This window comes from Sorex fumeus, unplaced genomic scaffold (assembly GCF_029834395.1).
Source record: "Sorex fumeus unplaced genomic scaffold, SorFum_2.1 ptg000047l, whole genome shotgun sequence".
Lineage (NCBI taxonomy): Eukaryota > Metazoa > Chordata > Mammalia > Eulipotyphla > Soricidae > Sorex > Sorex fumeus.
Genome location: NW_026606104.1, coordinates 35,819,146 through 35,846,262, shown reverse-complemented (window position 1 = coordinate 35,846,262; position 27,117 = coordinate 35,819,146).

Genomic DNA, 27,117 nt, shown 5'->3' with positions numbered 1-27,117 from the left:
ACTCTGGCAGTGCTCAGTGGTCCATGTAGTACTAAGGTTTGAACCCATTTCAAGCATGTGAAGTATGGGCCTTTGACCACCAGAATCTAGCTCTGGCACCTATTTGAAAAATATTTTAATAACTATTTAAATAAAAATATTAAATAAAACAAATATTTGATTAATACAATAAACATAATTTTATCAATACTTTCGATTTTTCCCACTTGGAACAGTTGACTCATTATTTTCCTGGGGTGGCTATCACACAGACAAGACAGACTTCATTCTCTGATCTTTTGGAAGCAGAAGTCTGACACAATCAATGAAGGACCAAAATCAAGGTGTTGTGACTCATCTGAGAGCCCTCAGGGGAGGCTGAGGGAGGACACCACCTGGCGCTGAGGTCACCTGCATCTCTTGGATTGTGGTCGCATCATTTTCTTTCTTTCTTTCTTTTTTTTTTATTAGTGAAACACCATGAGGTGCAGTTGTAGACTTACAAACTTTCGTGCTTGGTTTCAGTTATACAATGATCAAGTACCCATCCCTCCACCAGTGCCCATTCTCCACCACTAATGAACACAGTAACCCTCCCACCCCTCCATCCCCCCCACCCTGCCTCTGTGGCAGGGCATCCCTTTTGTTCTCTCTCTCCTTCTGGGTGTTGTGGTTTGCAAAAGAGGAATTGAGTGGCAATCATGTTCGGTCTATAGTCTACTTTCAGCACGCTTCTCCCATCCCGAGTGAGTCCTCCAAACACCCTTTACTTGGTGTTCCCTTCTCTATCAGAGCTGCCTTTTCCCCAGCATGTGCTGAGAGCTTCCAAGCCATGGAGGAGACCTCAACTATTCTTAGGTGTTTGACTCCCATTCTGTTACTTTATATCCAGATGAGTGCAGTCTTTCTATGTCTGTCCCTCTCTTTCTGGCTCATTTCACTTAGCATGATACTTTCCATGTAGAACCACTTGTACGTAAATTTTATGACTTCATCTATTCTAACAGCTGCATAGTATTCCATTGTGTAGAAAAGTTTCTTTAACCAACTATCTGTTCTCGGGCATTCGTTTTTTTTTTTTTCCAGATTTTGGCTATTGTGAACAGAGCACCAATGAACATAGAAGTGCAGATGTCACTTTGATTGTACATTTTTGCTTCTCTGGGATATATTCCCAGGAGTGGTATTTCTGGGTCTGTGGTCGCATCATTTTCAAGGGCGATATTTCTCGGCTCCATCTGCCCACTGCCTTCTTCTCGCTTCACTCTTTAAACAATATTTGTTTTGGCACTCAGGGCCCCCATCTGACCGTTACCCCTGACATGGCCCCATTACTAGATTTTTAAAAAACTTCTTTTAAAGGGGCTGGAGTTGGGGCCCTCTAGCTCCTGATCAAGCTGCTTAAGCCATGATCCCAGAGACTCAGAAACAAATCTTGGAACCCAGCAGCTTTGGGCAGAAATTCCTCTAGATTTAATTATTAAAATTTCAGAATTCCAAAATCGGGTGGCCGTGGTAGACATAGACATCATATGCTATTCATAATCAGCAATAGAAAGCAAATTGTCTAATGTTGCCTTTTTGGTAGATCTGAGTGTTGGGGTAAAATCCCAAATAATAATGGTGGGTCTGGTGTCAAAATATTGAATGTAATCAAAGTACAGAGAGAGTAATGTGGAAATTATCTGCCACACAGGTAGGGGAAGGGTGAGGGATGGGGGATATATTGGGGCTTTTGGTGGTGGAAAATGGACACTGGTGAAGGGACGGATGTTTCATTATTGTGTGACTGTGACTTAAATCTGAAAGCTTTGTAACTGCTCTCACGGCTATTCAATAAATAAAGGGGCTGGAGTGATAGCATAGAGGGTAGGGCGTTTGCCTTGCATGTGGCCAACCTGGGTTTGATTCCCAGCATCCCATATGGTCCTCCAAGCATCGTCAGGAGTAATTCCTGAGTGCAGAACCAGGAGTAACCCCTGAGCACTGCCAGGTGTGACCCCCCAAAAATTTCTTTTAAAAATTTGGTTAAAGAACTGTGATTTACAGTTATTGAGAGTTATGGGTTAAGCATCTAATATCGCAGCACCAATTCCCCTCCTCTATCCCAGGTTCCCTCCCCACCTCAGATCTATTTTACAATCACATTGGCAGAGGACCCTGTCTTGTTCCACTGTGTAAGGGAATATTCACAGCCCCAGGAGTTAAGACGTGGGTGTCCCTTAGGGTGCCTTTCCAGCTCTGATCCTGCCGGGTGATATAATTCTGCTTTTCTAGGGGAGGAAATGGTTCACTCAGGATTCAAATCCTGGTCTTCGATCCAAACTCCAGTCTGTTCTTTGAAGCACACAAAGCACCCCGTGAACAAACCAACAACAGCTCCATAGGCCAGCATGACTGGCCCAAGGTCGTGACTGCCACAGGCTCTTCAGGCCCCAAGTCCTGCCCCAGGGGGACAAGCTAGGTTCTGTCTCATTCACTCTCCGCCAAACCCGTGTGCATCACACAGACGCTGGCTTCCCCTTGTCGTCAGAAACCACGCAGGAGGGGTGTCCGAGATTCCCCTCTTCTGTTTCTGCAGTTCCCAGCTTTCAGCTTTCACACTGAGTCAGCCTGGAGGCTAATTTTCTGCAGCTTCTACTTGTTCAGCACCATTGATTGTGCCTGACACTGTGAAAGCTTTCACTATTGATTCTGGGCTCGATTCACTTTTTCCCCTCCCCTCTCCCCAGCCCTTGCTCTCCAGTACTTTTTGGTCCAGCAATTAGGTATTGGCGGGAACAATGTGGGGTGGCGGCTGCCGCCTTTCAATTACCGTCACGGTAAATACAACTTACTCTGCACCTTCGAGTCCCCCGCCGCCCCCAGGAGGAGTAGCGTGCAGCTTAAATGACTCCTCTCTCTTGCCCAGCACTCCGACACTTGAGCCGGTCAATAAGTCTGTCACCCGAGGGCTCCCCTGAGACACCCGGGCTCACTAATTGGCTCTGGGAGATGGCTGCCTGGTAGAGGCATGTGTGTGTGTGTGGGGGGGGGGGTATATGGCTATATGAGTGTCAGTCTATGAGACTACTTATGAATATGAACATGCTCTGCTCGTCAGGGAGTCTGTGTGAGTGTGGATGTGTGTGTGTCCTAATTGGAGTGTGTCTGTGTGTGGCTTTTCTGTATGAATGTGTATGCATGTACCCATGTGTGGGAATTTACATCAGTGTGTGTCTGTATGTTAGGACATATGGGTTGGTATATAGTACAGTCGCTGAGTGTGTGTATCTCTATAAGCCCAGGAATCTGTGTGTATATGTAGTTGTGTGTCTGTGGGTGTGTCCTTGTGATGTTGATCTGTCTGTGGTCAGGCTGGAGTATGTGCATCTTGTATGTGAGGGAGGTGTCTGTGTGAGTACGCATGTGAGCATGTATGCCTGTGGAGCGTGTGTCCTGCGTGTGAGTGTATGTTTGTGTTTGGGTGACTTCTCCACTCCACCGCCCCGCCCCCACTTGGTTCCCTAAAGCTGGAGGGGGGGCCCTATGGATAGGTTTGGTTGGGAGGGTTTCTAGCTTTGGACAAAGGCCTGTGAGTTTTAGGGATGGTGATCTGTGTTTCCTCTAGCTTTAAATTGTCCCCGATAAAGGGACAAACTGGGACTCAGCATGTGGTTGTGAATCTGAGTGGCTGGGCTCTAACCCTGGCTGTCTAACCCACACCTCGCTGCATGGCCTTGGGCACACGGCTGTGCCTCTTGGCCCTGTGGCCACACTGCTGAGGGACACCTTGGACCTGCTCAGAGGGCAGTGTGCAGGAGCTGAACCCGTCCAGCACTGCCAGCCTCCCCGCAAAGTGCTGGGGTCAGGCACGTGGGAGCCTGGGCCTTGGAGTGGCCCTGTATAACCGCAGGACTTCAAGCCAGGTGACTGTTTCATTTGGTCACATGCTGTCTCTCCCAAATCCCTCCCAACCTGGAACCTCAGAATGTTGCCATTGTTCGGAAAGAATTTCTTTAGAGACATAACGCAGCTCAGATGATGTTACGCTGAATTAGGGTGGCCCCCACTCATCCACACCAATGACCACTTCATTCTAAAAGAATTCTGAGTAGAATCACAGACTCTGGGGGGGGGACACAATGAGAAAGTGAGGGCAGGGGCACAGACACAAGCCCGACAGGGCCAAGGACCCAGGGGGCCACAGGGCTGGTGCCACTGAGGCATCTGTGGTTGCAGGTAGCATCCACCATTCGTATCCCCTCCTGGACCCTCTGAGCCTGTCTGGGTCCTGACTTCTCCAAGGTCTCACCCTTGGGCTTAGATTATAGCCTCGTTGGATCCTCATTGCCTGTCCAGGCTCTAAGTCCAAACAGAGCTCCATTTTGAGAGACCAGGAGTTGGACCTGGGGGTGAAGCTTGGGGGGGGGGGTGGAGGCATTTGAAAGTGCAAAGAGGAGGGTCTTTGTGGGGAGGGTGGCAAGCAGGAAGAAGGTGCCTCCTCCATGCCCTGCCTGCCTCTCATGCCCTGCCTGAAGCCCCTGTTTCATGGAGAAAAGACGTCTCCATAGCAATGGCCACTACCCGCTGAGCACCCACAGGGAGTCACATGATGCTCCAGCATGATCCTCTCTTACCCTGGTCACACCTGCTAGGCAGGGACTACTACTGATCTCCCCACTGAACATTGAGAAAGTTGAGGCCCCAGAGAGGGGAAGCGACTGACCCAAGACCCCACAGCTTGGGACGGGGTGGGGTGGGACCCCACCAGGCCCTTCACTCTTCCCCCGGGTCTCATGGTTTTGTGTTCGAAGAGCAGGTGGCTGCCATCAGAGTGTTCATCACTTCTTTGCTGCCCACAGTGGCTGGCAGACACGGGCATGGAGCCTAGCTCATGGGAAACGCCAAGTAAGCACTTGTGAGTTGAAGAAAAGAGGGAAATGCACCCCTGTGTTAAGTAAGAAGGTGGGGGGCTGGGAGAGGAGAGGGGGGTTGCTGAGCTCTTGGCAGGACTTTGAGAGAATTTCAGCCCAGAGTTCTCTGCGGCCAGTGGAGAATGCAGAGCAGAAGGTGACTTGACCAACCAAGGTCGAGAGAGAGAGAGAGAGAGAGAGAGAGAGAGAGAGAGAGAGAGAGAGAGAGAGAGAGAGAGATGACTCTCCCAGGGTCACTGGGTTCAGTTAGGGAGGTGAAGGGGGGGCTTCCTGCCAGGAGTGACATCCCCCATCCAGGCCAATTTAACCCACCATCTTTGCTTCTACAGGGGAGGATCTCCCTGCTGGGGCTCTAGGGCTCTAGACAGAGGTTGTCCACTGTGGGTCCAGGTCGCAGGGCATCAGCTTGTTCTGTTATCTCCAACATGGTGTCCCAGAACCAACTCTGCAGTGTCCCATTAGTCAGGCCCAGAAAGCTGGGGCCGGGTGGACAGCCCAGAAGGAGTTTGTAGCTCAGACCACAGTTGCCCACCTCTGAGTCCTGACTGGACCCCTCCTCCATGCTGAGCAGTGGTCAGGCCAGCCGACAAGCTGCCAATCTCTTTGCTCCTGAAGAGCCGTATGTCTCCACTCCCTGCTGCCACCAGCAGTGCCTCTGGTCTGGCTATGGAGAAATCCAGTGACTCAGAGCTGGGGAAGTCCTCCTACCTCAGAGCCGAGGCTCTCTCTCCCACCAGCGGGGGATCCTGACAGGTCATAGCTTAGAGTGTGGAGAAGATTACTGAAGGTGCCTTTCACTTTCCCAGTGAGGGCAGAGGTTCAGACTGATGCTAACACGGCATGCGGCCAGCACCGGGCTTGCGCCGAGGAAGGTTCGCAGGTAGATGATGATGATGATGGGGATGCCGATAAAGGTGATGGAGGAGGCCGAGGTGCAGTCCGTGACCACCCACGGTGGGCTGGCTGTCACGACTGCAACTCCTCTCATTCTTTTTCAATAGTCGTACAGTACAGAAGCCTGGCGGGATGCCTTGGCGTGTCATTGATACTCATTAAATATTTAGTGCCCAAGAAACGACTGGCAGCAAATTGCTGAGAGGCTGGGGGTTTTCACCAGGGCTGCACGGAGCTATCTTGGGGGTGGAGGAGAGAGGGCTGAGAAGGGCATACATCAGGGATCAGGGAAGAGCTGGATAGAGCAGAGAACCGAGATGCAGGCTCGGGAAAGCTCGGGAAAGCAAGGCGGGGGTGGGCAGGGGAGACTGGCATGTCCCCACCCCCTCGCCCTGCCTCTTCCTGTCGAGGTGGTCTCTGTGGGGGTGGGGGATAGGGAGGTGCTCAGGGCTGAGGCCCCTGAGAGTGTGATGCTCTCCCCGTGCTAGCCTAGTGCTTTCTCCACGCCAGCACCCATCTCAAGTGGGTTCTGCGGGCGTTACCCAGGGAGAGATGATGACAGTACTACCCCATACTCAGAGCAAGGGAATGAGGCCTCCGAGGGGCTATTCGGGAAAACAGAACATGAGAGCAAAAAATAATTCCAGGAATATTAGACCAATATTTCAAACCGGGCTGGTACCGGGAGGCCAAGTGTGACTCGCCTTTTCTCGAGGGAAGCAACGCATCTGAGGTGGGGAAGAGGAGCTCAGTGTGTGTGTGTGTGTGTGTGTGTGTGTGTGTGTGTGTGTGTGTGTGTGTGTGTGCAGCATGGGGTGTGTGGGGCCAGGGACTGAGACCCGGCTGGGTGCCAGCAAAGATGGGGAGTAGAGGGGGACGCCAGTGTGTTAGATACATATCTGCGGGGAGGAGTGCTACAAAAGGGGGTACTTCCTGAGTTTGCAGGAATACGGGGGGATTTGACCAAAGGAGAGTCCAGAAGGTGGAAGGAAGAAATAATTCAGACTCCTTCTTCCTTATCCAAACCCTCCCTGGTGGGTCGCTGCTCCTTCGGCTCCTCTCAAGGACAGTTTTGAGGTCTGATTCAGCCCCTCCAGATGCAGTGACCCTCTTTTCTGGCTGACTTGGGACCGAGGAACCTTCTAGAACAATTATTCATTATCTCTTTATTTTTGGTCACGTCCAACAGTGCGTGGTGATGCTTAGGACTGTGCAGTGCCAGGGATCAAGCCTGGACCTCTCACATGAGGGGCTGTGGCCTGGGTGGGGGAGAACCCACCACTCTGAGGTGCCTTCATCTCCACATCCCAGGGGTGTTGGGGCAGTGCCTCCAGGGACCATCCTCTCCAATGCTACTCTGTGATAGAGAAAGAAGCCCAGAGAGGGCACAGGTGACCCCACCTGCATGGACTCCAGGCCCCAGACCTGGGGTTCTCTCCCTCATCTGCAGCCGACTCGGGTGGGGGGAGGAGTCAGACTCACCATCTTCTTCGGGAACCTGTTTGCTGGGGCTTCAGTCCTCTCTGACTTGGGACCCATGGCACAGCTGGGTCTGGGCACTGTCTTGGGAGTACCTGCCTCTCACCTCCACTCATCTGATCACCTGAGCCCTGTCTGCTCCATATCTCCAAAGACCTCTGAAGCTTGTGGGACCCCATCCATCACCAAGTCCTCCATTTAGAGAGCCTGGGGGCAGCTCAGGTTTGTCCAAGTCCCTACCTGCACCCCCCGCCTATACCTGTGGCCACTTGTCCCTGCATCCTTCAGAATGCATATGTGGTTAACTGGGGGCTGCAGGAGCAGAGATAAGCTTGCAATCCGTGAAGGAAGGAGCAATGTAGACGGATGCTGGCATAGTGGGACGAGGACGAGGGTCCTCTCAGACCCAGGATGCTGCAGGGTCTCAGCAGAGACTCGACCTCGGAGCCCAACCCTGCTGAGTTATCCCTTCCTCACATGCTCTTGTCTCCTACTGGAACCTTCTGTGAGCAATGGCTCCCAGTGAGAGTTATTTGGTACATCCAGCAGTGGGCAGAAGTGCCCAAAACCATGGAAGAGGGAGCGGATAATCTCAGCACTGAAAACAAAGGCTCAGAAATGACATCTGCACTTGTAAAAGTTTATTGCAGCACTGTTCACAATAGCCAGAATCTGGAAACAACCCGAGGGCCCGAGGACAGACGACTGGTTAAAGCAACTTTGGTACATCTGCACAGTGGAATACTATGCAGCTGTTAGGAAGATGAAGTCATGAAATTTGCTTCTAAGTGGATGGTCCTGGAGAGTATCATGCTGAGTGAAATAAGTTAGAAGGAGAGGGACAGATAAAGGATGACTGCATTTATTTGTGCGATGTAAAACATAGTAGAAGACTAACACCTAAGGACAGTAGAAACAAGGGTCAGGAGGATTGGTACACAGTTGGAAGCCGGCCTCTAGGGCTGGGGGAGAGGGAAGTCAATATAATAGGGATTATTATGACAATGATGGTTGAAAGGGACCACTCTGAATGGGAGATGTGTGCTGAAAGTGGGTAAAGGACCAAACATGATGGCCTCTCAGTATCTGTATTGCAAACCATAATGCCCAAAAGAAGAAATGGAGAGAGAAAGAGAGAGAGAGAGAGACAGAGACAGAGACAGAGAGACAAAGACAGAGAGACAGAAAAAGACAGAGACAGAGACAGAGAGAGAAAGAGAGACAGAGACAGATAAAGACAGAGACAGACAGGCAGACAGAAAGAGAGAGAGAGAAAAAGAGAGAAGCGCCTGCCATAGAGGCAGGCTGGGCAGGACAGGGGGGTGGTGGTGGCAGATAAGGGATACTCGTGGTGGGAAATGTATTCTGGTGGAGGGATGGATGGTGGAACATTGTTTGACTGAAACCTAATCATGAAATCTTTATAACTATATCTCACAGTGATTCAATTAAAAAAATTAAAATAATAATAATAAAAAAAAGAAAACAAAGGCTGAGGATTACTGAGGCAATATTGATCCAGTGGAGGTTGCTCGCCTCCTCGGGGCCTGAGCTGGGATAGAATCTGGGGGTTTGCTGAGCTGCTTCCCATTGGTCCTGTCTGTCAGGACTTGGGCGCACCCAGCTCCTTAGGGGCATCCTGTACCAAAGCTGCCCCTCAGCACACCCTGCACCTACCCTCCCTCCCTTCCTCCCAGGCTCGCCATGTTTTCAGAGTCCACTTGTCGCCGCCTTGTGCGCCTGGACAGGGCCCTGGGGACACTGCCATGCACAGCCTCTGTCCTCCCTGGGCCTCGGGCAACGGCTATTCTGAGATCTCTGAGCTGAGACCGGGGTTCTCAGCTGTTCTTTCCCTCTAATATGCAATTCTTGATGGGTGCAGGTGATGTGACTGGAACACTTTTAATTGACATCATTCCCCACTTTGTTTAATATCTCGTCTGTGGTTGACACCTCCATCCTTTTACCTGAAGCAGCAGCAGCAGTTACAGGAAAGGTTTTTTGAAATCAAAATGTAATTACTTATTGAATCAGGTCGGATTGCATTCAGATGCAAGAGACAGAAAACCCAACCAACAGGAGTTTATTTTTCGCAACAAACACAGAGTCCAAAATTAAGCAGTCCAGGTGCAACGAGAGGGCGTTACCCGCAGAGAGGCTCTCATCCGCCTTTCTGCTCCGCCATCCCGGGCCTGTGGCTTTCGTCTTTTTGGCTGCAAGATGGCTGCTGTAGTGCCAGAGAGCGTGTCCACATCCTTGGGGGGAAAGAGCAGGGAACAGATGGCGTCTAACTGTGGAATTGATAAGCAGTTCCACGAACCTCCAACAGACTTCCGGTCGCATCTCAGGGACCCCCATCCTTTCTCCTGTCCACTCTGAGCTGCAAAAGAAGTTGCAGCTGTAACTGCTTTGCGTTAAATCTGCCTTCTGGAGGTAAGGAGGAAGGAAAGAATGGAGAGTGGAGGGCTAACCAGAAGTCTCCTCCCTCAATTATGTAGCAGAATCAGAAAGCGCAACTGAGGTTAACATCTGACATCAGCATCTCCTTGGGGGGAAAAAGCAATCTTTGTTTGGGAAAATACTTTGACAATCTTCTGAGGGTGGGAGATAAGAGGCAGAGAGCATGAAGTGTCTGGCAATGGCAGATAGTGGAACAGGCAGCCCATGATATGCACGGGAACCTGGGGAGGAGGGAACCGGGCGAGGGACCACGAAGCCCGCTAGCTGGGAAAGGAATGCTAAGGAAGAAAGCTGTGAGTCAGGAGACCTCACTTTTTTTTTTTTTTTGAGAACAGAGATTTAAAGCGTACAGATGTAAGTCATTTGAGATCACTGATAAGAATGTCCCCGGAATGCCTCCATCTCCAGAAGTTGTTGTCTCACCAAAACCTTGTCATGTTGGGGAGAAATAGATGGTTTATAGGTTTGGAGAGGGGGTGGGAGGGGAGAAAAGAAGGGGCCAGATGGAAGGATTAGATGAGTCAAGAAACTGGATGCCAATATGAAGTTCCAGGCCTCCGAGGGACCGGATGGGGGAGTATATGAGTTCCCTCTGCTGCTATGGAACAGAGAGCCTTAAACGGCGCGCATCTTTCATGTGGGTGCTCTGTTAGGTGGGTGCTTCTGAGTCCCTCTCAGCACTGCCATTTTTCGTCTCCAGCAGAGACAAGGTGACAAGCCGGGGTATGTGCATGGGGGTGACTTTCTGCTCTCTCTTGAGGCGGGTGCTGAGACTTCTTTTTTTTTCTCGTTTTCTGCAGGCGGATTATAAAGTCACACTGAATTCCCAGAACACCAGACACTCCCATATCCAAACATGAGAATCAAAACACATTCTGGAGCCAAATATAAATGCACTTTTAATTATCTGCGCCACTGCTCCCTCCCATTAATGTGGGAAATCAAGAGTTGAGTGTACTGGATTTACCATCATAATCCCAGGCACGCGACTTCTACTTTCCAAATCACTCCTCTTCAAGTCTTGCTGTTGTTCTTGGTGCTGGTGATGTAGGGGGCTGCCTTCCAGAGAGGTACGAGATGGTCTGTGGGGGAGGGGGGGCACACTTGGTCAGCTGGACTGGACAGTTTAGTGTGAGGGGTTGGAGATGTGGAACTGCTTAGGCCCCTGGCACTGGGGACCACCAGGGCGACCCTGGTCATACTTAAGCACCCAGGAATGCTCTGCGCGATGCCCAGAGGGACGTGAGATGCTGGGTTCTGACTCAGGTGCATTATAGGCCCCTCTGAATGTTGAGCTTTCTCCCTGGGCCTCCTTTCTGTCCATGTTCCCAAACTTGGTTTCAGTGGACCGGGGCTAGTTTGGGTGGTGCCCGCCTGTGCTTTGGGGAGGAATTGATGGGCTGAAGGTGGCATGCAGGTGGATTTGGGGAGAAGTGGAGAGAGATGTAAGACGGAGCGCCTGGGAGTCTTCCCTATTCCAAGGAAAAGTAGCCTTTTGGGGGCTAAGAAGACCAGGGGTCAGTGGGTGGGTGGCGGTAGCACTGGCCCGCCACCCAGTGGGCCTGACTGAGCCCCCAACTTGGCCACTTCCTAGCTGGCGAACCTTGAGCAAAATGCTTAGCTTCTCAGGCCTCAGTTTCCCAGACAGCAGGAGGGAAATGGGTGCATGTCTCCTGTGTGATGGCTGGGCAGGCCACTGGGACGGTGGCTAGCAGGGGCCTGGGCACGGGGAGGTGGCAATGCCACGTTCCTGGTCTTGGCCTCTCTCAGGGACTTGGGGCTGCCAAGCGGGTCCACTCTGGCTTCACCCCTGCACACCCCCAGCTTATGCCCCTCTTGTGGGGGAGACAAAAAGAAAGGCCAGGAGGCGGTGGGCTGGGGCTTCTAGGAGAGGTGTTAGCGAGTTTTCTGAGCTTTCTTTCTACCCACCTGCTGGATCTCTTCAACAGCTGTGCGTGTGGGGGGGGGGGGGGATCTAGCTCTGGGACGGGGGAGACTCAGGCCCTTCTAAGGGTGGGGTGGTGGCAGGGGAACATGTCAGGGTCTGCAGGGGTCTTAGAACAGCAGGTGTGAGGGTTTGGGGTGTGTGCTCTGTTTAGCTGAGAGCGTCTGGCTTCTTTCTGCCTGCTTGGGGGCCGGGTGCTCGCCTTAACCTGAAATCATGCAGACCTCAGCCTGCTTGGATTTTTCATGGGGAGGGGGGAAGGGGACCAACATACCTTTCCAAAAGAAGGGGGGGGGGTTAGCTGTGGGACTTTGAGTCAACTGCTTAGCGTCTTTGATCCTCGGTTTCATCCCCTGTAAGCCTAGTGCCAAGTTCCTGCCGCTGCCAGAGCACATTTCCACAAATGCCCTCGCTTGGTAAAGGCACAGGTTGACTTTCTGACTGTTCTTGTCAGAAATCAGAAATCAGAATCCTGAAATCAGAACCCCTGGGCTGAAATCAAGATTCTGTCAGGGCCATGCTCCTTCCAGAGGCTCTGCAGGGGAAGCTGCTCTCTGCCTCTTGCAGCTTCTGTTTGTTCATTTTGGGTCACACCTGGCAGTGCTGGGGTTGGCTACACCTGAATGGTGCTTAAGGGCTGTTCTGGGTGATGCTTGGGGGAACCACGTGGGGCTGGGGATTGAACCCAGGCCTCCTGTAAAGTGCATGGTCTGGCCCTTTGACATTTTCCCCACCTCCTGCAGCTTCTGGGATTTTTGTTTTGTTTTGTTTTGTTTTTTTTGGGTCACACCCAGCAATGATCAGGGATTACTCATGGCTTTGCACTAAGGTATTACTCCTGGCAGTGCTTGGGAGATCATATTAGATGCTCGGAATCGAACCCGGGTTGGCTGTGTGCAAAGCGAATGCCCTACCCGCTGTGCTATCACTCCAGCCCCAGCTTCTGGGCTTTGCCAGCTTTCCTTGCCCTGTGGTCTCATCACTTGTGCCTGCAAAGTAGTATCTTTCACTCACTCTTTGCTCCATCCTCCTACACATTCTTCTCTGTGAGTTAAAGCTCCCTCTACCTCACTCTTAGATACATGTGATGGCATTTAAGTCCATCTAGATAATTCAGGATATTCTCCCCATCTCTTCCCTTATCCCTGAGACTGCTCCCCTTCTTTTGTTTGTTGTGGGGCCACACCCAGCAATGCTCAGGGTTTACTCCTGGCTCTGCACTCAGGAATTACTCCTGGTGGTGCTCGGGGGACCATATGGGATGCTGGGAATTGAACCTGGGTCCCCACGTGCAAGGTAAGAGCCCTACCTGCTGCACCATCTCTCCAGCCCCACATCCTTATTTGGAAAGGGATATTTGAAACACACTTTCAAAATCCTTTTCCCAATAAAGAAGAGATCCCAGGGATAGGATCTGATGTCTTTGGCAGATCAGCAAATTATTATTCAGCAAACCACACATCTATAAACCACTCATTAGCAATAATAAATAATATTTAAGGTTATTATATTAATATATTTAATATATTTATATAGAATATATTATATTAATATATATTAATATATTATAATATCTAGGTTTCTTATACTCATATTATATATATATCAGAACAGATTTTGAAGTCAACCACTTATCATCCCAACTGGAATATAAAGGGGAGGGAGAGCCACTAAGAAATGTCAAGTGATGGGAAAAAGAAAATGGGAGGAATCAACCTCCCGAACTTCAAACTGTACTACAAAGCAGTAATAATTAAAACAGCATGGTACTGGAACAAAGGCAGAACTGCAGACCAATGGAACAGGGTTGAATACACTGACATCTTCCCTCAATCATATGATCATCTAATCTTTGATAAAGGTGCAAGTAATGTGAAGTGGAGTAAGGAAAGCCTCTTTAACAAATTGTGCTGGCATCACTGGACGGCTACATGCAATAAAATGGGCTCAGAACTATGCCTAACACCATGTACAAAAGTAAGATCAAAATGGATTAAAGACCTCAACATCAGACCAGAAACCATAAGGTACATTGAAGACAAAGTTGGCAAAACCCTCCATGACATTGAAGCTAATGGTATCTTCAAAGATGCCACGCCACTGGCCGAGCAAGTGAAAACAGAGATAGATAAATGGGACTATCTTAAACTAAGAAGCTTCTGCACCTCCAAAGAAACAGTGACCAAAATACAAAGACAGTCTACAGAATGGGAAAGGATATTCGCCGAATACACATCTGACAAGGGGTTGATATCCAGGATATACAAAATACTGGTTAAACTCCACAAGAAGAAAACATCCAACCCCATCCAAAAATGGGGCAATGAAATGAACAGAAACTTTCTCAAAGAAGAAATCCGAATGGCAAAAAAGCACATGAGAAAATGCTCTACATCATTAATCATCAGGGAGATGCAGATCAAAACCACAATGAGATACCATCTCACACCTCAGAGACTGGCCCACATTCAAAAGAACAAAAGCAACCGGTGCTGGTGCGGATGTGGCGAGAAAGGGACACTCCTTCACTGTTGGTGGGAATGTCGACTGGTTCAGCCCTTCTGGAAAACAGTATGGACAATTCTCAAAAAATTAGAAATTGAGTTCCCATTTGACCCAGCAATACCACTCCTGGGAATATATCCCAGAGAGGCAAAAATGTATAGTTGAAGTGACATCTGCACTTGTTTGTTCATTGCAGCACTCTTTACAATAGCCAGAAACTGGAAGAAACCTGAATGCCCAAGAACAGATGACTGGTTAAAGAAACTTTGGTACATCTACACAATGGAGTACTATGTAGCTGTTAGAAAGGATGAGGTCATGAAATTTACATACGAGTGGTACAACATGGAAAGTATCATGCTAAGCGAAATGAGTCAGAAAGAGAGGGATAGACATAGAAAGATTGCATTCATCTGGGGGATATAAAGTAACAAAATATGAGATTAATACCCAAGAATAGCTGAGATCAGCACCAGGAGGATTACTCCATAGCTTAGTGGCCAGCCGGGCATTCTAGAGGAAAGGGCAGCTCAGATAGAGAAGGGAGCACCAAATAAAGGGTGTTTGGAGGATCCTCCCAGGAGGGGAGATGCATGTCGAAAGTAGACTATGGACTGAACATATTTGCCACTCAATGCCTCTTTTGCAGACCACAACACCCAAAAGGAGAGAGAGAGAACACAGGGGATTGCCCTGCCACAGAGGCAGGGGGGATGGGGGGATGGGGGTGGGGGGGATATTATCCATGGTGGTGGAAAATGGGCACTGGTGGAGGGATGGGTATCTGATCATTGTATAATCGAAACTCAAGCACAAATATTGTAAATCTACAACTGTACCTCATGGTGTTTCACTAATAAAAAAAAATTATCTTTTGACACTCAAAAAAAAAAAAAAAGAAATGTCAAGTTAAATCTGACTAGTGAGAAAGAGCAGGGAAGACTTCCTGGAGTAGGTGATGGCTGGGAAGAAATCAAGAGGATGAGTATCCAGAGAGGAAGGATCTGGGCTTATTGGAGGCCCTTGAGGTCAGCGGTGACACTGGGAGGGCGGGTGGGGTGGGCAGCTGAGGAGGTGACAGGCTCTGTGTTCTCTGGAGGACTGTGGTCCTGATTTTAAGAATGCGGAAAGGAGGCTGAGGATTCAAAATAAGATGAACTCTGCTGTGTTTGTGTTTTGATGATTATCATTTAATCAATAATCATCATCATTATTATCCTGTGTGTTAGGTTATTCTGGCTAGGGAGGGATAGGGAGGGATGGAAGATGGGGGTGGGGGGGTTTAACTTGTGGTCTCAGGCCCTCAAGGGGGGTGCTGGACCACTGAGCCACACTCTTCTTCACTCCCCCTCTGAGCATTTAAAGGGTTTTTCCCTCATCTGACCTGGGAATTTGGTTCGTTGATACATTTGTCCTTGCTACTGAGGCCACTAGGAAGTTTATCCAGGATGCAACCAAACCGCCATCAACAAGCCACACATTGTGTGACTGATTCCAGCTTCTGATTGTACTTCCTGCTCTCCCTTCCCCTCTGTTCTCTCTCCTTCCACAGCTTTTTATTACCTATTCTGCTAGCTTTTTGAAAAGTTCTTCAGTCTCTTTGTTTTCTGTTTTTGTTTTGGTTTGTTTTGGGTGGGCACGAGACAGAGTAGGTATAAACAAATCAACAAAATCAATTGAGCAAGCCTTTGTGGGTTGGTTTTAAAGTAGAAAGTTCTGTTGAGCTGGCTCCAAAAAGGTGTCTGCGGCTCACAGTGCTGTGCTTCCTTCTCCTGGAAAGAGAACAATTACCCCTTCATTTATTTGCTGAGCAAGTCTGGATTTTTCGTCCAGGGCTTAGCAAATCAGAGGTGGTTTGCCGAAGTACATGAGACGATCCATAAGCAGCAGACGTAAGTGGGGCAGATGCATTATGGAAACGGAACCAGGCAGGGGTCAGAGCGGTCCACAAGCCGTGAGGGAGGGCTCTTGCCGGATGGGTTGGATGGTCTCGGCTCTCCTAATTAGCCGGTGAGGATCCTACAGAGGCCGGGGCTGGAGTGGAGAGTGGGCTTGGCATCAGGGTTAGCTCTTTGGGGACTGGGCCCGTGGGTCTAGCTGTCAATCAACCAGGACGTGGAAAGAGCTGAAACTTTGATGCGGGTTGCGTGACTGGGCTATAGTCTCCCTGTCTAAGAGCTGTCTCCAAGCAAAGGTGTACTCTGCTGGCCTCTCCAGCCTCACCCGACTGTGCCTGGTGGCCAGGTCGGGGTGCTGCTGGCCCCTGGGCCTTTGTGTGGACCATCTGCAGGGAATTCTCATAGGCGTGATGGACAGACAGAAGGCTCCTTCAGCCACTAGGTCTACAAACTCAAGCATTCCTTTCTCCTCTGTGTCTATAAAGAGCCCTATGCTGTTGGGGTACTCTGAGAGTTTATTTTCATAACGGGTTTCGAGGAGTGCTGGCCATGGCGTTGGCTGTTCCTGTCACCATCCGTCTTGAGCGCTTCACGTGGCTGTTCTCTGTCCATCTGCTAGCACTCAGCATGTCCCCGAGCTTTCTCTGCTACTCTCTCCGGCAGGCTGGGAAGAAGCTGGGGCTTTTGCTGCCAATCTTGCAAACATCTGTCCTCATTGGCTCCTTGTGTCTCCTGCTGAGCCCGAGTCTCTGGGGAAACAAGTGTGAGTCTGCTCATTCTTGCTTATGTCTGCTGCCCAGGACTGGGAGTGACAAAGTAGAGGTCTGGGGGTCCTTCCGCAGGGGCCGAGGGATGCAGGACCCCCATAATGAAGATGTCAGACTGCCAAGAGCTGGGGGGCTCATCCCAGTGGTTTGCTTTGTTTTTTTTTTTTTTTTGAATGTAGGTCATACCTGGCATTGCTCAGGGTTTACCCCTGGCTCTGTGCTCAGGGGTCACTCCTGGCGGTGCTCAGGGGACCATAGGAAATGCTGAGGATTAAACCCAGGTTGGCCACGTTCAAGTCAAATGCCCTCCCCACTGTCCTCCCTATGGTTTGGGTCGTCCCCACTGTCCCCGCTGCCTTCCAGAGCTGCAGAGCTCAGGCTCTCCTTGCTCTGATGGGCAAGCGGGCGGGGGGGGGGGGTGCTGTGAGGGGCTCTGCCAGCAGCTCCTCCTGGTGGGGCCATCTCCAATTTTGCCTGGATAGCCTCCAGGTGAGCAAGTGGCACCTGCCATATGGAGCCCACGAGCAGGTGAGCAGGTAGTTTTTCCTCCTCCCCATGGAGGGAGTGTGGTACGGAGGGGAGAGTGCAGGTCCAGGGCTGGGGTCCAGGTTTGTAACCTCTGCACCTCCCTTCCAACTGAGAAGTGGAATTCATACTATTCCCGGGATTTCTAGATGGATCAGCACTAGATCAGAGGGGAGAGGGGCGGGAGGAGCTCTAGGCGAGCACCTAATAATCATTCAACGCAGCTGCAGCTCCTTCCCAGTGCCTTGGGGGCCGCCTCACAAGGAATCATTCCCCATGCTGCCGCTGCCTTGGCTCTGACACAGGTGGAGGTGAGATCTGACCCATGCTGTGCGGAGCCACATGGGCAGGCACCCCAAGCACGGAGACACATTCACCTCCACTTCCTCCTGACGTTATCCCCCATGCCACCTTCTAGGTGACTGGGTGGCCTATGCATCCCTTGGGTGATATCTTATGCCTCAGGACCATCCTGAAATGACAGGAGGGAGGCTGAGTGGTGAATCAACTGGACCGGGTCGGGGGGCGGGGCACTGTTGGAGCACGGTGGCGTTGCAAGCCCTCACCTGGCGCCCCCTTGCAGACTCATTCTAGCAGCCCTGCATTCCGACATGACTTCCTCAGGCACTGGGGGAAGAGAGGGTAGACGGATAGGCGGACTTACTCTGCCCAACACAAAGACCAGGCAGGAGAGCATGAGTTAATCAATCGATCAATCAACCAATCGTCTTCCAGTTTAAGTGACCCCAAATGTGGGCTGAGCAGATGTTCTCAGAATCCGGGGGGAGAAGGGGAGAGGGTGCCTTTCTTTTTTATGCTGCTGTAGCCTTGCCCCAGAGCTTATACTGCTGCTGTGACTTTGAGAGCAGAACTTTCTTACCTGTCTAGTTCAGGGTCAGAAGGTAGAAGTGGAGATTGGCTGCAGTGGGGTTTTTTTTCTCTGACAAGAGAAGAACAAGCAGGGGCTGGAGCAATAGCACAGCGGGTAGGGCGTTTGCCTTGCCCGCGGCTGACCCGGATTCGATTTCCAGCATTTCATGTGGTCCTCCAAGCACCGCCAGGAGTAATTCCTGAGTGCATGAGCCAGGAGTAACCCCTGTGCAATGCCGGGTGTGACCCAAAAAGCCAAGAGAGAGAGAGAGAGAGAGAGAGGAACCAGCAGAGAGGAAAGCCCTCACATGCCGCCTTTCCACCGTCAGCAGGGCTCTTGGGTCTGAGCTGTCAGAGAACCCTAGATACTCACTGTACCCCAATCCTGGGGGAGTGCCTTCCCCCAACCCCACAGGACTTGCCTCTTTCTTCTGGGAAAACACTTGAGCAGGCAGGAGGAAAATCAGCCTCTATGAAGCTGAGCTACCATTAGCCGAGGCAGCTGCCCTGAAGCTTAGGGGTCAAAAGCAGATCAGGGTTAGGCTGAGCCATGGGTAAAGGCAGTGGTTCTCCAAGGAGGAACCCACGGCCAGCTGTATCTCTGGGGCACTTGCTAGGAAAGCAAGTTGGTGAGCCCAGACCTGATGAATGAGAAGCCCTACAGAATGAGGGCCAGGCGCAAGCTGTGTCTGAGCAAGCCCTTTAGGTCAGTGGTCTTCAAGCATGGCTCCACAGACCTGTGCCGGATCATAGGGGAGAAACCCTGGAAAGCGTGGGTCTACTTGTCTACTACATGGTTGTCACTGCCAGCCCGTGGACCATTGTGCAGGATGAGTGCAGGCCCGCAGGGGTGACTAAGCCAAAGAGCGCAGCTCTCGGTGATGCTGAGGGACCACTAAGTTTGAGAGTAAGGGGGAGTTCCAGACCTGGGCTGTGATCAATAGGTAGAAATCCAGATACCCCAAACCCAAATGCCTGGCCTCTGCTGGGGGCACAGAAGGGGGTCAAGGAGGTTGCGCCAGGATGCTTGCGGAGGGAGTTCATTGGTCAAAGGAGGGGAGCAGGAAGCTTTTAACCCTGCCCGCTTTCTTCAGACAAGGAAGCTGAGCTCAGGGTTTTCGGACAGAATGTGGGTACTGCATGTTGATGGTATTTCTAAGAATGGGAGAAGAAAGATGTGTGTGTGTGTGTGTGTGTGTGAGTGTGCTTGTGTGTGCATGTGTGTGTGCGCGTGTTCATGTGTGTGTGTGTTTGTGTGTGTGTGTATGTGTGTGTGTGTGGAGAGAGAGAGAGAGAGAGAGAGAGAGAGAGAGAGAGAGAGAGAGAACACTGCCATCCCACCACCATATAAAGCAGTCCCTAATTGGGATCCATTTCTCTTTCTCCCCAGCTGCTGGCTCAGCTCAGTGGAGAAGTCGCACGCTGACAGCAGCTGGCGGTCCACGCGGTATCCCCTCTCTGGGTGAGGCATGAGCTCTATGTGGGGCATCGATGCCAGCTGGGCAGCCTGCCCACTGATGGATGAAGTTGTAAAGGAACATCCTTGTTGGGAACCAGCTTCGTGCACCTTGCCTGGCTCTGGAGTTTCCCAATGCCCACGAACCCCTGCCCTGGCCCCAGAAGGCTCTCCTGGGAGCTCATTTAGCAGCCTCATGTTTGGAATGGAGCAAGTTCCTCCATGCTGGCTGTTCTGGATGCCCGGGCTCCCAAGTGGAGTGGTCCCATTGGAGGGATGAGGAAGTGGCTCCATTTAGACTGCAAACGGCTCCAATTAGCTTCCTTCTCGCTGTCTTCATTTATGTTGCATGAGACGAGGGAGGCATGGGCGGGGGTGGGGGGAGATCCCTGGTTGCCGAGCCTCTTTTCCTCCCCCACCTCCCCTCCATCCTCATCCTTCCACAGGCTGTCTGTGTTCATTACAGTCCTGCTTTTAGCCTCTTGTCATCTTCATCTGCCCCAGCCACTCTTCACCCAGGCAACCACTTCAGCCCCCGCCCTGGGACCTCTTGCAAGGTCTCCCTGGGTTTCATCCCCAGACCTGATGTCCCTCTTAGGTCCCGGAGGCCCAGAACCTGGGCACAATTCTTGGATGGAACCCTTGAAGATATTGCAATTTCCTTCAAACTCAGAAAAAGAAAAATTTTTAGGTCAAATAAAATATTTTAACATCTAAACTTATTTACCTTCATACCAATACAGTGGTAAATGGCTTAATTTTTTTCAAGGAGACCCCCTCCCCCCATGAAGGCAAGACTGCCCAGGGCAGGACCAGAGAGATAATATAGCGAGTAGGGCACTTGCCTTGCATGCAGTCGACCGGGATTCAATCATCATTACCACATATGGTCTCTCAAATACCTCTAGGAATGATCCCTGAACACAGACCTAGAAGTAAGTTTCAAACACTACTGTGTGTGGTTCCCAGTTCCCTTACCCCCAAATAAAATAAGATAATTTTAAGGCCAGAGAGATAGTACAGCAGGTAAGGTTCTTTCTTGCCTTGCACTTGGCTAACCTGGGTTCCATCCCTGACACCACATATGTCCCTGAGCCCTACCAGAAATGATCCCTGCACATGGAATCAGGAATAAGTCCTGAACACAGCCAGATGTGACCCAATTCTGTCACCCACCCTAAAAGGTAAGGGCCCAGGAGCCAGGAAGGCCATTTTCCCACTGATTCATCTTATACCTGATCTTAAAAGCTTGACTACAGACATTTGCGGTTGGGTTGAATGACCCTGGATAATGCTGGGAGCAGTCTCTAGTCATCTCTAAGTCAGCTCTAGTCCTGGACCGTAAACCAGGACGTGTCCACCCACAATTCTTAGTGGGGTCTGCACCTCACCTCAGTTTCCCACAGGACAAGGGACTTTGGTAGAAGGGCTGCAATCCCCTTTGGCACTGGATAGCAGACTTTCTTGGGAAGCTCCTATAAGCTGTGGGTCTCCTACCTGGTCCCTTGGCACCAATGGAGTCTGTCTCCCCCACTGATATGGTGGCTCAGAAGGTGGAACTTTAAAATGGGAGAGTGATAAGAGGGAAACTTCCTTCTCTGGAATGATGGACCCACCTTGACCCATCCCCAGTGGCTGGCAGGGGATTTAGACCTGGGATGGCAGGCAGATGCCAAGAGAGGGCCCCCTGCTAGGGGATGTCCTTTCTCCATCTTTCTCTCTAGTCCACAGAGGGGAGCTTCTATGTCTCCATCAAAACCCCATTAAAGTATTAGCTCCTCATTGAAAGCTTTCTGGAGTATCATCATCATCCTTATCCAATTATAATAATATTATTAGATAATCTAATGATGTTATATATATATGGAATTCAATAGAAAAAATTAATTTAAGCTTTTCCTTCTTCTCTTCCCCTATCTTGAAAGGAGGAGCCAGTATTACTTATAATTAGGGGGAAGAAAGATTGAATGGATGCAGGGAGGAAAGAATTCCCACCTACCTAGCTCTCCAAATTCAAGAACCTTTGTCTTGCTTGATTCACATTCTCTGTTACAATCCAACAATTAAAAAGTAGCATGTAAAGTTCCGTTTCCTTCTTTGTCTCGATTCTCATTCCTCAGAGGCTGCTGTGCTTATGAATCTGTTTTTTTAGCTCTATTTGTTCATATTTTCAAATTTTCTCTCTGTGAGTTTGTACTTATAAACAACATGCACCAGCTTTTGCTGCTGAAACATTTTGCAGGAGTGATGCACAGTATTTAATCTTTTGGAGTATGCCTCCTCCACCCAGGATCTTATGTGCCAGCCCTAAGTTGATGGTCATAAATATATTCGCTCCATTTAATAGTCCATCTTAGGTATAAGCATATATATACACATCACATTTAAGATGTCTTTCTAGAAAAACAATTTTTTCACCTACAATCAGTGCTGTGCATATTTCCCTTGGGTTCTTTATTCTTAGCAGTAGAGCACTGGTTCATAGAACAGGCACAGTTTGTTTCGTTGTTGTTGTCTTTTGATTTTTTGGGTCACACCTGGCAATGGTCAGGGGTTACTCCTGGCTCTGTACTCTGGAATTATTCCTGGCAGTGCTCAGGGACCATATGGGATTCCGGGAATCAAACCCAGGTTAGAGGTGTGCAAAGCAAATTCCCTACCTGCTGCTCTGTCACTCCAGCTCCAGAAGAAGTACACTTTAATATTGTCAGATGACACATGAATTTTTTATATAGATTATACCTTTAAATTTATTTTTAGGAGATTGTATGTAACATAAAAATCTGCAGTGTGATTAGAGTTATCAAATGGCCATTCTGTACCAAATAAAGATAGCAACATCTTAAACACTCCTTTTTTTTTTTAAATTAGTCATTCACTGAGGTACAGTTACATACTTACAAACTTTCATGCTTGTGTTTCAGTCATACAATGATCGAGTAACCATCCCTCCACCAGTGCCCATTATCCATCACCAGTGATCCCAGAATCCCTCCTACCATCCCCACCTCATACCCCCTCCCCATCCCACCTCTGTGGCAGGGCATTCCCTTTTGTTCTCTCTTTCCATTTGGGTGTTGTAGTTTGCAATAGAGGCATTGAGTGGCCATTGTGTTCCATCTATATCATGCATCCCCCAACCCAGACAGGTTCTCTAAACACCCTTTACTTGGTGGTCCCTTCTCTATCTGAGCTGCTTTTCCTCCCAGCATTTGAGGCCAGCTTCCAAGCCATGGAGTAAACCTTCTGGTCCTTATCTCTACTATTCTTGGGTGTTAGTCTCCCATTCTGTTACTTTATATTCCACAGATGAGTGCAATCTTTCTATGTCTGTCTCTCTCTTTCTGACTCATTTCACTTAATATGATACTTCCCATGTTGATCCACTTCCATGAAAATTTCATGACTTCATCTTTTCTAACAGCTGCATAGTATTCCACTGGACACACAATTTTTTTTTATTAGTGAAACACCATGAGGTACAGTTGTAGATTTACAATTTTTTGTGCTTGGGTTTCGATTATACAATGATCAGATACCCATCCCTCCACCAGTGCCCATTTTCCACCACCATGGATAATATCCCCCCACCCCCATCCCCCCATCCCCCCCTGTCTCTGTGGCAGGGCAGTCCCCTGTGTTCTCTCTCTCCTTTTGGGACACACAATTTTTTAAGGCTGGTTGTTCCCATCACACTCTCAACAGCATGAACAAGGGTGGTGGGATGGTTAATGGAACCTCTCTGTAGTAGAAAGACGTTTTTTTGTTGTACTTATAGTTATTTCATAGTTCAGTACTGAAGTTGTAGTTTTAACATGGTCATCAGTCAATTGAGTTGTTATATGTATTTTATTTTGTTCTTTTTGTTTTGCTTGAGCCTGTACCCAGTGGTGCTCAGGAGTCACTGCTGGTGGGCCTCAGAGGATCATACATGGTGTAGGGGATCAAACCCAGGTAGGTCTGATGTAAGCCAAATGGTTTACCCACTCTATTATTTCCCTGGACCCTTTTTCATTTTTTTTTGTTCTAGGGCCACACCTGACAGTGCTCCGGGGTTGTTCCTAGCTCTGTGCTCAGGGATTACTTCCGGCATGCTCAGGGGACCATATGGGGTGCCAGGGATCAAAACTGGAGTAGCCGTGTGCAAGGCAAATACTGTCCCCACTGTACTATCGCTCTAATCCCTCATTTTTTTAAAGGTTGGGTTGCTTGTCTCTTCAACTTTGAGTCACAGCGTTATTATATATTTTGTATATTGGTATCTTCTCAAAGTACATACACTGTTATCACTTCAAGTTGATCTCAAATTACAAAATTTTGGGTTTGGTATAATCAAATATAGTTTTTCCCTTTATGATTTTCTTTGGTTTGGGGGTGACACTTGGCAGTTTTCAGGAGCTACTACTGACTTGGTGCTTAAACTTGCTCCCAGTGGGTATTGTTAGGGGGACCATGTGGTGCTGAGGATTGAACCCGGGCCTCTCACATGCCAAGCATGTACTCAGTCCCTTGAAATATCTCCAGAGTTTGTTATAATTTGGGAAGGAAGGTCTGGGCCAGGCCTGGTGAAGCTCAGTACTTATTCCTGGCTCTGGACTCAGGGGTTACTCTTGGCAGTGTCTGGGACCCTATGAGGTGCTGAGGATGGAACTAAGTCATTGGCATGTAAGGCAAGGACATGACTTGCTATGCTGTCTCTCTGACCCCTTTTGTAGTTTTCATCTTCTGTCATTGGATCAGCAACTCTTTCCTGGGCCTGGAGCTGTGACTTGGGCCCTGGGCTGTGTCCTTGGAGCATGGAGTTCTGTCCCCAGGACACTGTCCCACCTGAATAGAGCACTGCTGGTCACTCTGCCATTTGAGGTCTCTCAACTACAACAAAGCGTGTACTCTCTGGGACACTCCCAGGCTGTGAAGGTCTGACTCTTGTTCTTGTGCTCAGGGATCACTCCTGGTGACCTTGGGGGACCATATAGGGTGCTAGGGATCAAATCCCTCTGAGGTGCATGTAGAGGCAAGCACCCTACCTGCTGTACTATCTTTCTAGCCCCCAATCTTGGTAATAGTTTTAAAATTTTGTATAGCTATAGATCCAAAGCACAGACTCAACAGCACTGAAAACATGAGGTCTAAGCTGCAACCACTTGTAATGTGCCTGTCAAGGTAGGTGACAGGCAGAGGCTGGGCTGGGGGGAGGGGGGCTTTGGAGGGGGAATATGGAAACACCGGTGGAGGGAGATTGACACTGGTGGTGGGATTGGGATTGAAATATTATATGCCTAAAACTCAACTTTGATGACTTTGTAAAGTACACAGTACTTTAAGTAAAAATTATTGAAAACAAAAAAGCAGTGTTTTGAGACAGCTGAAATTGATTTCCAAGTGCATAAGAGGGTGGTTCAATGAATACTGGTCCCCACGGAGGTACCAGCAATCCAACTCAACGAGTTGAGTGATCATCCCTTTTCTCACTGATGCCAAAAGCCACCTCTGACATATAAAGCCCTCATAAATGTGCTGGATGTTTCTGAGCTCTCCAGTCTGTTTCCCTGATGGATGCGCGCCTCTCCCATTATTTTAAGTTCACGTACCTCTAGACTCGGTCTTTATATCTCATTGGGAAAGGTCCTTCTCTGTGTTCTTTCATCTCGGCTCTTCTTTGCCCTTAACAATTTCAGATTAATGTTAGAATCAGTTTGTCAAGCTCTATGAAAGGCTCCATTGGGATTTAGATTGGAATTGCAATGAATTTATAGATTAATTTGGGGGAGAAGTGACATCTGTATATTGCTGAATCTTCCCATGCATGAACATGTTATATTTCTCCATTTTCTCAGGTCTTCTCTTACTGTCCTTCAGTAACTTTTTATAATTTTCTCCATAAAGGTCTCTCATATTTTCTGTTAGATTTATTCTCAAGTAACTGATACATTTTTCTTGCATTTTTTAAGTGGGTACTTTCTTTTTAGTTACATTTTCTAATTAATCAGTGCAGGAAGCCTAGGAACACCATTGAGCTTTGTATCCAGGAATTTCTGCTGACTAGCTTGCGAGTTCTAATCACTTATTGTTATTCTGAATTTTCTATAAATGATCATATTATCCACCAAAAATAATTTCCCCCTCCTTCCCTCTCTCCCTCCTTCCTTCCTTCCCACACTGACTCTCTCTCCCTTACCTAATTTTTCTTTTTTTATATTTGCTAGTTCTCATTCTCTAGAACACTGTTGCACAAACAGGCGTACCATGCTGTTTATGATTATTATCTTTATTATTTTGGCCATACACAAAGTGCTCAGGAGGCTCAAGGGTCACTCCTGGTGACAACCAGTCCCAACAGTTCCCCGTGCCTAGGACGAGGGCTAGAAGATGGTGCAATGGCTTCGTGCATGCCATACATGGAAGAAGTCTGGCTTTGAACCAGGTAATGCATGGTTCCCTGAGCACTGCAAGGAGCAAATCCCTAAGCACAGAGCCTAGTGTCACCCCTAAGTACCAATGGATGTGGCTCCCCTAAAAAATCAAAACCAAACCTTAATGTATAGGACCAGCAGTGCTGGGGGCCACCAGAGCCACATCTGGCTTTGTGAGTTGGGGGAGGTGTGCAGGTGGTACGGAAAATTGAGCATGAATCTCTAAATATGTAAAGAATGACCAGACTCAGCTTATTTTATTTTAAACTCTCCACATTGATCGTATTTTACAAATTATTCATGTTTCATAATACAAAATTATCTAATACATTACCTTCACATATTATGTTTACTTTTGGTTAGACACTATAAATTGTAAATAATTTTTGAGTTAGAGAGGTTTCTTTTCTTTCTAGTTTTCTGTTTTTTAAAAATAGTTTTATTGAGACAAAATCCATACACTTTAAACCTGCCATTTTAAAGCATGCAGTTCGGAGGTTTTCAGTTGTACAATCATCACCATTATCTAATCACAGACTATTTCATTACCTTTGAAAGAAACCCCTCAATCCTCTCTCCAGTCGCTGGTAAACACTAATCTATATGTCTTTGTGTAGTTGTCTATTATGGACAGTTCACATCAATGAAATAAGACACTCTTTGTGGTCTTTTGTACTGATCCTCTCTTCCTGGCCATAACATTGTAGAGCTTCATACGTGTTGGAGCATGCATTAACACTGTGATCTTTTTGCTGCTGAGTGACATTTCATGACATGGGTATGTCACATTTGGTTTATCCATTTATCCACTGATGGACATTGAATAGTTTCTATTTTTCAGTTACTGTGAACAATACTGCTACAAACACATTTTAATATACTTGAGGGTCTTGGGCTATCTGGCTGTGCTCAGGAATCACTCCCGGAAGTTTTTTTGGGGCAATAAGAGTGCCAGGGATCGAACCAGTGTTGGCTATGTGCAAAGCAAGCATCTTATCCCTAGACTATCT